Genomic DNA, 13,499 nt, shown 5'->3' with positions numbered 1-13,499 from the left:
CTAGGATCAGGCAATGAATGCAGACATGCAAGGGCCAGCACACAATGGCTGCCAGTAAAATGCTGAGCTCGCTGCAAGAAACTTGATTTGAAAAGTTGAATACACAGCAGAGGTCCTGAAGCTCACAAAGACAAACAATACAATGTGAGTGAACAAGGGGATACCTTGTTTACTGACATGTTTCAGTATCTAATGACTGAGACATTGTGAACATATTTCAGAGCAACAACAAGGTTAAAAATGGTACCTCTTAATATAAAAGAATACCACATAACTAAACGTGCATTAACCTTTTGATTGCATAAAAAACATTGTACAACAGAGTGAGGGGTGGGCGTTTCCAGTACTTGCGGAGGATGTGGGGGGTATACCCCCCTCCTCCACACACACACCACAACAGCAAAACAAGCCCACTTTTAATGTAAGTAAATATACGGTATCCAGTGATTTTAACGAAGGAATTTCAGAGAATGAATTTTTAACGAAACAATTGTAACGAAAAACATTGTTTTAAAAAAATTATATGTGGGTGGGGTAAGGGGTTAAAATGGGTGGGGAGGGGGTTGGAGTGAGGTTAAAAGCATAGGGAAATGGGGGGAGGGAGTCAGGGGTCGGGGGGACCCCCCAAAATGCAAAAATAAAAAATGCTATGTTTTTTCGTTATAAATATTTCTGAAAATGATTTCGAAAAAAATCACATAGAACCTACATATATGTTCAAAGTGCATTGGATAGGTGAGATGTATCAGCAAGTTCATCTAATGTTCGGTAGTTTAAGACACATGTCTCGTATGGGAGGCCGTGCCTTCTCGGTGGCGGCTGCTAGAGCCTGGAATGAGCTGCCTTTGGCCCTCCGCGCTACTGAAGACCACTTCACTTTTCGCCGGCTGCTTAAAACTACCCTGTTTTAGCCGCTTCTCTCCTTGGTGTTATTACCGCACTGGTTTTGATTCCCCTGCAGTAGCCAGCGCCAAGATGCCTTTGGGTGTACGTGCGCTTTACCAAGTTCAATTAACATCAATTAACATAACAGATGCAGTAGTGCGCCACTGGGCCTGATTATGACCATGCCAGTCCGGTAACAACGGTGCCGGTAAGCCTACCAGCACTGTTGTTACCAGACCGGCATAGTACGACTCTGTGGGCTGGTGCCGTTCTGCCCGCCAGGGAAGATCAGGTTGGCCGAACAGCACCCGCCCGCAGAGTTTCACAGAAGCACCGGCACCATTATTAACGGTGCCGGTGCTTCTGTGGTCCCCATTCCCATTGAGTCCTATGGGACTGGAATGGGGACTTACATTTTCCGGCACCTGACTTCCCAGACCGCCGGGGCTGTAATGCCCTGGTGTTTTCGGCAAGCCAGGCGCCGGAAAAATTCGCTAGCCCGGGTGCAGCCTGCCGGTTTAACCGGCACGGCTACCGTCGGACTTATAATGAGGGTCCACTGTGATTCACAAATAGCACCCATCAGAATAATGGCAACCCGCAGCCAAGCACAGAATTCAATATGGCTGCAACGCTTATAATGCAATGCAGTCTTTCAGATCTTGGCTGATCGACAAAGAGATCGATAACAATAAAAGAGGGGGTGGCACAAAGGCATATATTGCCAAAACAGTACAACACCTGGCACCAGAAATCCTTAATGTAGATGGAAGGTACTGTATAACTCGAATGCCAACGTCTGATACTTAATGGAGGAACTGTACTGTAAGTAGACCAAGAGAGCTAGCTCTTGCTACCTCTGTGCCAGAAAGAGCTGCACAACTGTATGTGTTGCTCTACATTTGCAATGAGAGGAAGGGGTGATGACCAAGGATGCTGAGTTTGCATGCCAGCACTGCAGCCAGTAGGGGCTTTTTCCATTTGAGATGACTCAAAGATTTCCTCTGCCTAACCGCATCTAACTGTTATAGGCTGCCAAATTCATGCAAAACCTCGCTACACCAACAGTCTGAATCGCCACCTCCAAAAATACAAAATGAACCCAGAAAGGTACAAGATGGCCCTGGAGAAACATAGCAATTATGCTCTTTATCACTATCCAGGGCAGATCCTATGATGTGTGAGGCCTGTGTGATAAAGGACGCGCAGGGGGCCCTAACCTGCATATGTATTAACATCAGTGTGAAATAGTGACATAAGACTTTGATACTTGATGGTATCATGGATAGCCACAAAGACGACAGCATGGGGGCATAAATACGTATGCTACAAAATCTATGTTACATCCTCAAAGTTGCACCTGGCCGCTGACAAATACTTTCTGTAACAAAAAAACGATGTAACATACATTTTTTGGTGTCTGTGCAGATCTTCTTCAAACCCTAAAATTGAGGAGGGAAAAAAGAAGGCCTGGAGGCACAAATACAGACACTGAAAAATCCAGGTAAGCCATTTTTTTTAAAATACAAATATGGGTCAGTGGTCATGAGCTATTTTGAGAAATGAAGGCCAATTTTAAGATGTGACTAGGTGCCACAAAACTGGCCCCGATTTGTCTACAATTCCTCAAAATAGACCCTGATCTCTGCCAAATAATTTTATTTGATTTTTTATTTACAAACAAAGAAATGCAACATATAATGTGAAGTTCTTTTAATGAGGTCAGGGGTCAGGCAAGGAATCAATGGTAGAACGCATTCAGGTATACAGTGGAGAGGGTAAGGCCCTTCCATATTGTATACAAAGCCACCCCACCCTCCAAACGTCGTCCCATCCCTGCTCACATGAATGCACCATTGGGGGTGGGGGGTGGGAGAGAGTGTATTTCGGTTTATACTGAGGAGCCACTTTCTCCCAGTGGTAGTTTTCCATGGCTTATAGGATTTAGCTGAAAACCGGAATGCCTAATCATGCTGACTCAGTCAGTGAGGAGCAGCGGTTCCCTGTAACAGCCGCTCTTCGGGCCTGCACACTCCTGCGGTTCAAGAAGGCGGTGGGCCTACATGAATGCTGCACCGCATTGAGGAGCATTTAGGGTTGGAGCGACAGGCATCATGAGAGAACCACTCCCAATTGAAATAATACACATCCAGATGCACAAATAATACATATCTACAGCTGACTCCTGTTATGCAGGGAAGGAGCGCGTGGGTGGGTCCAGACTGCTGCAAGAGCCATTGGCCTTCCCAGAGAGATGCGGGTGTGAGGAGCCAGAGGATGGGTGGTTTGGTGCTTGTTGGAGGTGAGAGCAGGAGGAGCGCCAGTTGGAGCAGGAGGAAGGAAGCTCGAGAAATAAAGCCATAGGGCAGGCAAATCAGGTGGTAAAGAGAAAGGAGAAGAACAAGGAGGTGGATAGTAAGTAGATGAAGGATGAAGTGAGTGAAGAGTAAGCAAGGGAAGCTGGAGTTGGAGAGTGAAGAGGTGAAGGAGTAGGGGAAGAGTACGCAATGAAATAAGGTGGAGATTAAGGAGGTTTGGGAGGTGGTTTAGCTTATGAGCATGGAACTGAGGTCTGAAGTGGTGGGGAGAAAAAGTATTCTCAAAAGGAGTAAGGATGATGGAAGGAGAGTATCAGAAAGAGAGAAAGGAGTGACAAGCATTGAGAAGGTTGGAGGAAATAATGAGACAGGAGAATGAGAATGTATTCTGGAGAAGGGTGGGAGGAACATCAGGGGAGGATAAGAGGAAAGTCATGAGTAGGAGTTGGAGACATAGAGAAGGAGGGCTAGAGAAAAGAGACCTGAGAGGAGGGTGGACAGCAACGTGTTGGGTAAAGGAGCTAAGAAGAAGAAGCAGGGAAGCTACCACCTGACAGAGGAAGTGGGGGAGAGGTGGAGGAACGAGCACGTTTTGGGGCATCAAGGAGGAGCAGGAGGAGCCGAAGGAGGGTTTTTGTAACGCTCACCTGATTCTCGCAGAGGCGCCGGTCTTGACTGGGCGACTACCGTATCTTCAAAGGTGATGTGTAGCACCCGGTTGGCTCTTTGGGCTGGACCTCTGTGCACTGTATGCCTGACGTGTAGAGTAAGATGTCTGCAGATAGAAAATATGGGGTTAATGAACTGGGGTTATTGGGGTGTCCCTATCTCTTTCCTCTTCTCCTCTCCTGTAGACCCCCAAAGGTTAACGCTCTCACCTTAGGTAAGTGAATGCCGAGCTCTCCATCTGCCTCGGGGCAGGGTGCTGTAACCAGTTTCTTCACTGGATAGGTAGCGCAGGCCTCTTGACTTCAGAGGACTGCTGTCCGTCGTTTACTGCACGAACGGTAAGTTTCGAGTCATTCAAATGTCTTTAAAGTCTTTAGTAATGATGTCTCTTGTTTTGCAGGGTTCCGGCGATGGCGGATGACGGGCTGAAGTGAGTTGAAGATGGAGCCCGTGTGATGAATAGAAGCGCCTGGAAGCACGTAAGTAAGCGCTTGTTGCCTGCTTCACGATGCGCTCTGTCTTTTTATTTTGCAGGTACGAGTTCGGAGCGGCTGCAGGGTGCCGGAATACCCACTGGATTAGATGTGGAAAGGAGTAATGGCACGTGAGTATTAAAGTTCCCCAATGTCTTTAAACGCACCTTGTTTTGTCTTTCAGATGCGGGATGCAGCGCCGAAGGCCTCCGGAGCGTGCGAAGAGTTGGTAAGCTTTTGTCTTTCAGATGCCGGAATGCAGTGTGAAGACCTCCGGAGCGCACGAAGCGTAGGTAAGCCTTTGCCTTTCAGATGCCGGAATGCTAACCTGTTCTTTCTTGTCTTTATAGGTGTTGCTGAAGACTGGATTCAGAATGGTAAGCCTTTGCCTTTCAGATGCCGGAATGCTAACCTGTTCTTTCTTGTCTTTATAGGTGTTGCTGAAGACTGGATTCAGGATGGTAAGCCTTTTTCCTTAGGCCCAGGACTGGATGCAGAAGACACGATGAGCGTCCTGCTGCAGAGGTTGCAGAATAACGCAAAGCAAGATTCATCCACCGGGTGTGGTTTAAATAGCCTCCTGTAGTGCTTAGGGATCTCCTTCCACAGCCACGCCGAGGTAAGAAAAGAGTTCCTGGTAAGAAAAGAGTTCCTGCCTTCCAGAAGAGTTCCAGTGTTCTGAATCTAGGGAGTGGCTCCAGCCCCACCCAACAGGAAAAGTAGTTCCAAACAGAAGAGGATCAGAGGCTCAACTGGCAGGCAAGTAAGCAGCTTGGTCTGCTGCAGGTAAGTCCACCCAAGCATTATGAGCCCGGCGCTTCCAGCGCTGGGACTGGGCATATTTATGAGCCTGGTGCCACTGGCGCCAGGACTGGGTCCAAAAGGTCCCAATTGGGACTGGTTGGCACTCGTAACCTGGGTTATGGATCTGCTTCCAAGGGAGTTGGGAAAACCCTGACCTTTTGGAAGCAGAGATCATGACAGTACCCCCCCTCAAGGCCCCTCCCAAACCGGGCTTCTCCGCGGGTTTTGGCTTGTCAGGAAATGTTCGGTGAAATCTTTTGATTAGGCGAGGAGCGTGGACATATTCAGCAGGTTCCGCCTCGGTAGACCATTCAAAACGTTTGTTTTTCTTTAACAAGGCAGTGATGGGCTGGACTATTCGAGAGAATTCGGGGATAAACCTGCGGTAAAAGTTAGCGAAGCCTAACATGCTTTGCACACCTTTTACGGAGGATGGTGATGGCCATTTGAGAACTGCATCGACCTTCTTTGAATCCATACGCACTCCGCCAGGTGATAATATGAATCCCAAGAATTCAACTTCAGTCACGTTGAAAACACATTTTTCCAACTTAGCGAAAAGTTTGTGTTGACGCAATCTTTCGAGGACCATTTTCACGTGTTTCCGATGTTCAGATTCCGATGAAGAATAAACGAGGATGTCGTCAATGTAAACAACAACACATACATCTATGAGCTCTCTGAGGACATTGTTCATAAAATATTGAAAGGCGGCCGGGGCATTGCAAAGTCCGAAGGGCATGACCTGATATTCAAATAGCCCATACTTGGTGCGGAAGGCCGTCTTCCATTCATCGCCCTCTTTTACTCGTACCAAGTGGTAAGCTCCTCTAAGATCCAGCTTTGTATATATGCATGCTTTTCTGACTTGGTCCAGGAGTTCAGGGATCAAAGGTAACGGATATCTATTCTTAACGGTGATCTGGTTCAGGGAGCGATAATCGATACAAGTTCTAAGGTCTCCTTCCTTTTTTGGAACGAAGAACAAAGCTGAAGAAGCAGGGGACTTGGAAGGACGAATAAACCCATTTGCCAGGTATTGATCCAGGTATTGTCGAAGGTGAAGGTTCTCAGGCTCGGTGAGGGCATAAATTCTACTACAAGGAGGAGTAGATCCAGGTATCAGGTCTATCTGGCAGTCATAAGACCTATGAGGAGGTAGAGAGTTAGCCTGATCCTTCCGGAAAACATCTTGGTATTCTAGGTATTCGGGAGGTAACTGGGGAGTCTCTGAAGAAATTGCGGCCAGTGCAACACCAGGTGGAGGGTGACAAGTAGAGACACATTCTGGAAACTGGACCGTTCTTGCTCGCCAATCGATCAGAGGATTGTGTTTCTCTAACCAAGGTATTCCTAGAATAATCTGAAACTGAGGGGCCTTGATCACATCGAACACGATCTTCTCATGGTGTCCATCTTGACTTACTAGCGTCACCTCTTGAGTGGTATGAGTTACTGGCCCGGAGGCTATCTCCGTACCATCCACCGTAGTAATGACGTCCTTTACAGCCTTGGGACAAAGAGTTAGATTCATCCTCAAAACCATTTCATGATCCATATAATTGCCGATGGCACCGCTGTCGACGTAAGCTTCAATTGCATGTAATCGATCCGGATTATCAGGGCTAATGAGGACCATAGGTATCACGAAATGCGAGGTCACGGAACTGGTTTTCACGCTCGGCAAGAGGACCTCTATTCTTGTCGAGCGAGGTCGTTTCCCTGCTCAGAGTTTGTAACTTTGGTAACTGCAGCTCCTACTGCCTTCTTGGCAGGTTTCACCGGACAGTCTCGAAGAAAGTGCCCTGAGTTTCCGCAATATAGGCATAATTGCAACTGTTTCCTCCTTTCCCGCTCCCTTTGTGTTAGAGGACCTTTCAGACCCCCTATTTGCATGGGTTCCCCGGAGTCTACTCCTTTGGAAGGAGTTGGCGGTTTGGAAAATACTCGAGCATCAAACTTGGAACGATCGGCCTTCCTGTTCTGCAGCCTGTGATCTATTTGAACGACCAAGTCTATATAATCCGAACAGTCTTGTGGGGGATTCACTACTTGGGCTAAAACGTCTTTGAGCTCTCCACGTAGACCTCTATAAAACAGCGTAATCCTTTTGTCCTCAGGCCATTGAGTTTCCACTATTAGTCTATTGAAAGATGCAATATAAGCCAAAAGGTCTTGATTACCCTGTCGCAACGAAAGAAGCTCATTGTCCAAGGCCTGCCCCTGTGAATGTCTTGCGAACAGTTTTTTCATACTAAGCTGAAAGGCTTGAAAATCATGGAGAACCGGATCATCTTGATTAACTAGAGGGATCGACCAGTCTGCCGCATTGCCACTAAGGTACGAAAGTACAAAAGCTACTTTTGCTTGATCAGTTGGAAAGGCTGCTGGCCGGCATAAGAAGTGCAACCGGCACTGATTGATAAATACTGCAAACCTCTTTGGGTCACCAGAAAATCGTTCGGGCGGAGCCAGAGGTACATTCCCAGGTAGGTTGATCTGCACTGGATTCATAGAGGATGTTGAAGGAAGATTTGCCCCTGATGCGGGTAACGGGGTCTGTCCGGCTTGTGACTGTAGCACTTGTCTAGCAAGATTGTCTGTTCTCTCCTTGGAAATAATTAGTTCCCTTCTTAGAGCATTCGTTTCCTGACGAGCTGCATGCACTTCTGCCCTTAGTTCCCCAAGTAACCGGGCTAGGGGGTCAGTATCCGAGGTTTCCATAGCGCCTGGGCGAGAGTTTTGCGGTAGGCTTTGCGTTCTGTAACGCTCACCTGATTCTCGCAGAGGCGCCGGTCTTGACTGGGCGACTACCGTATCTTCAAAGGTGATGTGTAGCACCCGGTTGGCTCTTTGGGCTGGACCTCTGTGCACTGTATGCCTGACGTGTAGAGTAAGATGTCTGCAGATAGAAAATATGGGGTTAATGAACTGGGGTTATTGGGGTGTCCCTATCTCTTTCCTCTTCTCCTCTCCTGTAGACCCCCAAAGGTTAACGCTCTCACCTTAGGTAAGTGAATGCCGAGCTCTCCATCTGCCTCGGGGCAGGGTGCTGTAACCAGTTTCTTCACTGGATAGGTAGCGCAGGCCTCTTGACTTCAGAGGACTGCTGTCCGTCGTTTACTGCACGAACGGTAAGTTTCGAGTCATTCAAATGTCTTTAAAGTCTTTAGTAATGATGTCTCTTGTTTTGCAGGGTTCCGGCGATGGCGGATGACGGGCTGAAGTGAGTTGAAGATGGAGCCCGTGTGATGAATAGAAGCGCCTGGAAGCACGTAAGTAAGCGCTTGTTGCCTGCTTCACGATGCGCTCTAACTGTCTTTTTATTTTGCAGGTACGAGTTAGGAGCGGCTGCAGGGTGCCGGAATACCCACTGGATTAGATGTGGAAAGGAGTAATGGCACGTGAGTATTAAAGTTCCCCAATGTCTTTAAACGCACCTTGTTTTGTCTTTCAGATGCGGGATGCAGCGCCGAAGGCCTCCGGAGCGTGCGAAGAGTTGGTAAGCTTTTGTCTTTCAGATGCCGGAATGCAGTGTGAAGACCTCCGGAGCACACGAAGCGTAGGTAAGCCTTTGCCTTTCAGATGCCGGAATGCTAACCTGTTCTTTCTTGTCTTTATAGGTGTTGCTGAAGACTGGATTCAGAATGGTAAGCCTTTGCCTTTCAGATGCCGGAATGCTAACCTGTTCTTTCTTGTCTTTATAGGTGTTGCTGAAGACTGGATTCAGGATGGTAAGCCTTTTTCCTTAGGCCCAGGACTGGATGCAGAAGACACGATGAGCGTCCTGCTGCAGAGGTTGCAGAATAACGCAAAGCAAGATTCATCCACCGGGTGTGGTTTAAATAGCCTCCTGTAGTGCTTAGGTGTCTCCTTCCACAGCCACGCCTAGGTAAGAAAAGAGTTCCTGGTAAGAAAAGAGTTCCTGCCTTCCAGAAGAGTTCCAGTGTTCTGAATCTAGGGAGTGGCTCCAGCCCCACCCAACAGGAAAAGTAGTTCCAAACAGGAGAGGATCAGAGGCTCAACTGGCAGGCAAGTAAGCAGCATGGTCTGCTGCAGGTAAGTCCACCCAAGCATTATGAGCCCGGCGCTTCCAGCGCTGGGACTGGGCATATTTATGAGCCTGGTGCCACTGGCGCCAGGACTGGGTCCAAAAGGTCCCAATTGGGACTGGTTGGCACTCGTAACCTGGGTTATGGATCTGCTTCCAAGGGAGTTGGGAAAACCCTGACCTTTTGGAAGCAGAGATCATGACAGTTTTCAGTGGACAGGAGAGGAGGAGTAAGAGAGGCCCCCTTAGGTCTGAGACTGTTGTGATATGCCGAGGAGGCAGAGATTGTATTGGGTGTTGGGAATTAAAGTCAGGGAGCTAAGAGAGGGAGGAGAACACAACAGCAGCCTGCTCATAGATTACTTTGGGTGGCCAGTCACCTGGTAAAAACTCGGGGGCTCTGATTGCCGTTACCCAGCATGGCCTGCTACAGCTACCCTGGCCTAACGTGTATGCACACAAGGGGGCAAGACCAAGGAGAAGACCCAGGAGTCCTGTCTGAGAAGAGCACCTGAACCTACAGAACCAGGAGACAAGAAAAAAAGCACACAATTACTCAATCCTCTACAGTCGGAGTGTCTGATAACCGATGAAAAACTCAAGGAAATGACTTGAGGTTGAAGATAACAACACCCAGAGACTTCGTTGTGCGATCCTTAAGAAGCCATTCTAACTCTGAGACATGAAGTTTGGCTAGGCCCAGAAAAACGATTCCACTTGAGAATACTCATTAAATGCCTAAGGAAGATCTAGCGATCTGGGAAGTGGTTGTAAAGAAATCTTTACTTTGTTTTAAGCTCACCATTTACCCTGGATACACGTGTACCTATACCAATACCCGTTTTGCAGCTTTGCTGGAGCAGAGGTAGCAAAACCATCTACAGGTTACTTGTGCAGGGGTGGAACTCTTTTAGTGGAACACACTCTGGTATTCAAATCAAAGCTAGGCGTGGAGCGCCATATTGGAGTGTGGAGTAGAGTGGACAGTCTGCAGCAACAATACCTGTTTTGCAGTGCTGCTGGAGTAGGGGTAGCAGAGCCATCTACAGGCTGCTTGTGCAGGGGAGGACTTCTTTGAGTGGAAAACCCTCTGGTATTTAAATCACTGCTAGGAGTGGAGTGGGGTGTTGAGTGGACAGTATGCAACAGTCCACGGACGACGCAGAAAGGTTTGCTTGTATTTTAACGTATTTCATTGTGTATGACCAAGCCGGAGCGGACACAATGTATGCAGTACGTAATACATCTGTCTCTGATTTGGCAAACATGCCAGATGCCTATTTAGGAGCAATACTGACTGTGGTACTAAGTGTGCCATCCCGGCCCCCAGTTATCGAGGAAAGGTTGTCCACTAATATGTTGTCACCTGATGGTGTGGCTAGAGCCGTAAACTTTGCTGAAGTTGTTCAGGTGCTGTTGGACAGGCCGTCAGTAGCCCATTCAGTAAGTGACCCTTCAATGCTTGGTGTGTTTTCTGATCAGATGTACTCCCGAAAAGGTCCTGAGGGTCCATGAGGGGTGCAGCAGTAAGTTGCCTCACTGATGTTGAAGATAGAGGGCAGCAGGCATCTGCGGTGGCACAGTTGTTTCATGATGAAATCTCAACCTCTAGGCTATCACTCTCACCTTCTCTTTACTCCTCTGACTCTCCTAAACTATTTGAGCCAGTTCTTATCTCCCGTCTCCATCTCAAAGCAAGAATGGAAATTGCACACTGATTACGGAATCTTCTATTCAATGTTCTACCGACTGCCTTACATGCTTTCAATTTTACTCTGATCTTTATGGTTAAACTTTCCGAGGTTATCAGCTATGATTACAAATTACATGAACACCTGCTGTCTACCATAATGTCTGAGTTAAATTTTGTTGAAGGTTTTATTTTTGCGAATACCCATAAGAGGAAAGGTTTGGTAGCCACTATATCTGATGAGCTTCTTATGGACTGTGGGCCAATGTCAACGTTAAAGGACTCTACTTCACCTGCGGTCAGAACTGTACGGAAAGATCTAAGTGAGGTTCTTTCAACAGAGACAAACAAGGGTTCTCATAGTCCTAAAATGCTAATAAGTAGTTATTGTCTGGCCCCTGTATGGATTAATGACGATCATAGTGTTTCAGGCGAGCTAACTGTAACTGAGTAAATTGTGGATACTCAGCTTTTAATCATGCAAATGTGCGAGGATAGTTCTACCTTGGGAAGGGAGTCACAAAGATTGTTGACCAAAAAGAAATCCAAAACTGCGAGAACAAAAATCCAAAACTGCGAGAACAAGGGTTCACAGAAGTTTCTTCGCAAATTAAAAGCTAGTCTTTCTCATATAAACGACTCACAATTGGCTGAGGTAACTGAAGAGCCTTCTACGATAGTGACAGAGGAGCCCATTGACTGTGTGTCACAGGTGGAAGTAGTGGTGGTTAAACAAAAGCAAGTTAAAAAGGGTAGTTAAAAAAAAGTTAAACCTACCAAAGGTAGGAATGCTATTAAGAATTTTTTGAAACCCACTCTTCCAGTGCAGACAACAGATGACATTTCCCTGGATTTAAGTATTTTAACTGTTAATCTTGAAGATGATTCAGCCTCTCCTTATAGACTTGAGTTTATGGCCCTTGGAATGTGCAACTGTATTGGATGGGATTACACCAGAATAATTCTGAGTCCAAATAACCGGACAAACTCAAGAAGATGGCAAGTTGCTGTTTTATTAGCAATTATCTAAAACATGGAGTTTACAACGAACATCAGCAGACCTACGCTCATTCTCTAAGCGATTTCCGCATGAAATACAATTATATACTCTTTTCATGCATCAGAATGACGTCCTGCTACGTGGCAATAGTGTAAAACCTATCAAGGGTTGGAATTAAGGGACACATCTAGCTATACAATCTTATTGGAGCTAAGTTTGTTATTGGTTGCCCATTATCAGGTAGACAACTCATGACTACCTCTTCAAACGTGTCATATTAGACAAATCAGTTACACAGTGTTTCATTGGTTTCTCAAGCCATAAGGTCCTCTGTTATATGCACTAATACAATTGGTTGGCATGCTTGTGCCATGTCTGGATAATTCTGCTCAATTAGCAGCACGTAAGCCAAGACCCATGTGCAAGTAGATAGGATGTGAGGCTACCCTACAACCATATTAACCCAACATCTCTCATCACCCGTGCCTTCTGCTATGAAATACTCTTTGTATTTGACCTAGCAGAGTATTCTTGTCCGCGGAATGCAACGGAAGTGAGGGCACTCGCTATCGTGTCTGGAACTCCAAGTTCAAGCCCTATTCCCATCCATGACTCAAGTGACAGGAGACCACAGTTCTGTTCATTCTGCAAGCTTTTAAATGTTTTAAATGAATTAAGGCTAAGACTTCCCTCCTATACTTCTATTGAATTGGTATATTTGGATTTCAACATCATTCCTATTACGTACAAGATCCAATTGAACTGCCTAACCACATCTTGGAAACTGGCTAATGCTCCCACATCTACGTTGCAGGGTTTGATATTTGAGGTGATCCAAACTTGATCTTCAATGATGCATGGCAGCCACATTGCAAAGATTACCGCCATCAGTGATAGATGGGCGCACATGGCTCCACGTGTTCCCTGGGCACCACACTCACTTCCCATAAAGCTCATATGAAATATATATTGGGTGATTCGAGAACAAACCATTATCAATCTGGCCACTCATCAACATACTTTGGAATATGTATGTTATATGCAGGAGAGAGGAAAGGTTCCAACATATGTTAAGCGCTTCCTTGGGAATGCATTGGTCTGGGACTACCTGAAATAAAAATGTAATACTGTCAGGACTCAGGATATTGAGAGGGCCTGTAAGAAGACCCCAAGAGAAGACACGAACTGTGGGGTCATGCTGGAAACTGTGAGGCATTTACTGGTCCAATGTGAGTCAGTACAGACTAGTGCACACAAAAATCACATCTGCTCTACACCACTCCCATTAACCGACATAGAAGATTGCAAATTCCTCCAAATCAACCTCAGACTCAGCATCCAATACAACCTACTGTTCCTCCTGATCTCTAGACCGCCATCCTACAACCCCAACTGTACCACAAATCTCACTGACGCCATAGCCAACCTCTCTACAAACCATGACAACATAATTATTCTGGTGGACTTCAACATTTGGTTCGAAAGAGAAAATGAAACCACAACAAACTTCCTCAGCACCCTACTGGAAACCCTCCACTTCAAATAACGAGTAAACGGTCCCACCCATAGTGCTGGACTCACTCTAGACGCAATCTTCTGCAGAGATGGA

The 13,499-nt window shown here is 46.6% G+C and overlaps 1 protein-coding gene across 2 annotated transcripts in view; it reads right to left on the bottom strand.

Moving 5' to 3' along the window:
* PHKG1 (phosphorylase kinase catalytic subunit gamma 1) overlaps positions 1-13,499 on the bottom strand; it is a 417,011-nt gene that overhangs the window by 120,258 nt on the left and 283,254 nt on the right. The window lies entirely within an intron of this gene.

Source organism: Ambystoma mexicanum, chromosome 9 (genome assembly GCF_040938575.1).
Source record: "Ambystoma mexicanum isolate Mex_15411 chromosome 9, UKY_AmexF1_1, whole genome shotgun sequence".
Lineage (NCBI taxonomy): Eukaryota > Metazoa > Chordata > Amphibia > Caudata > Ambystomatidae > Ambystoma > Ambystoma mexicanum.
This window is presented reverse-complemented; position numbering and strand designations above follow the sequence as displayed.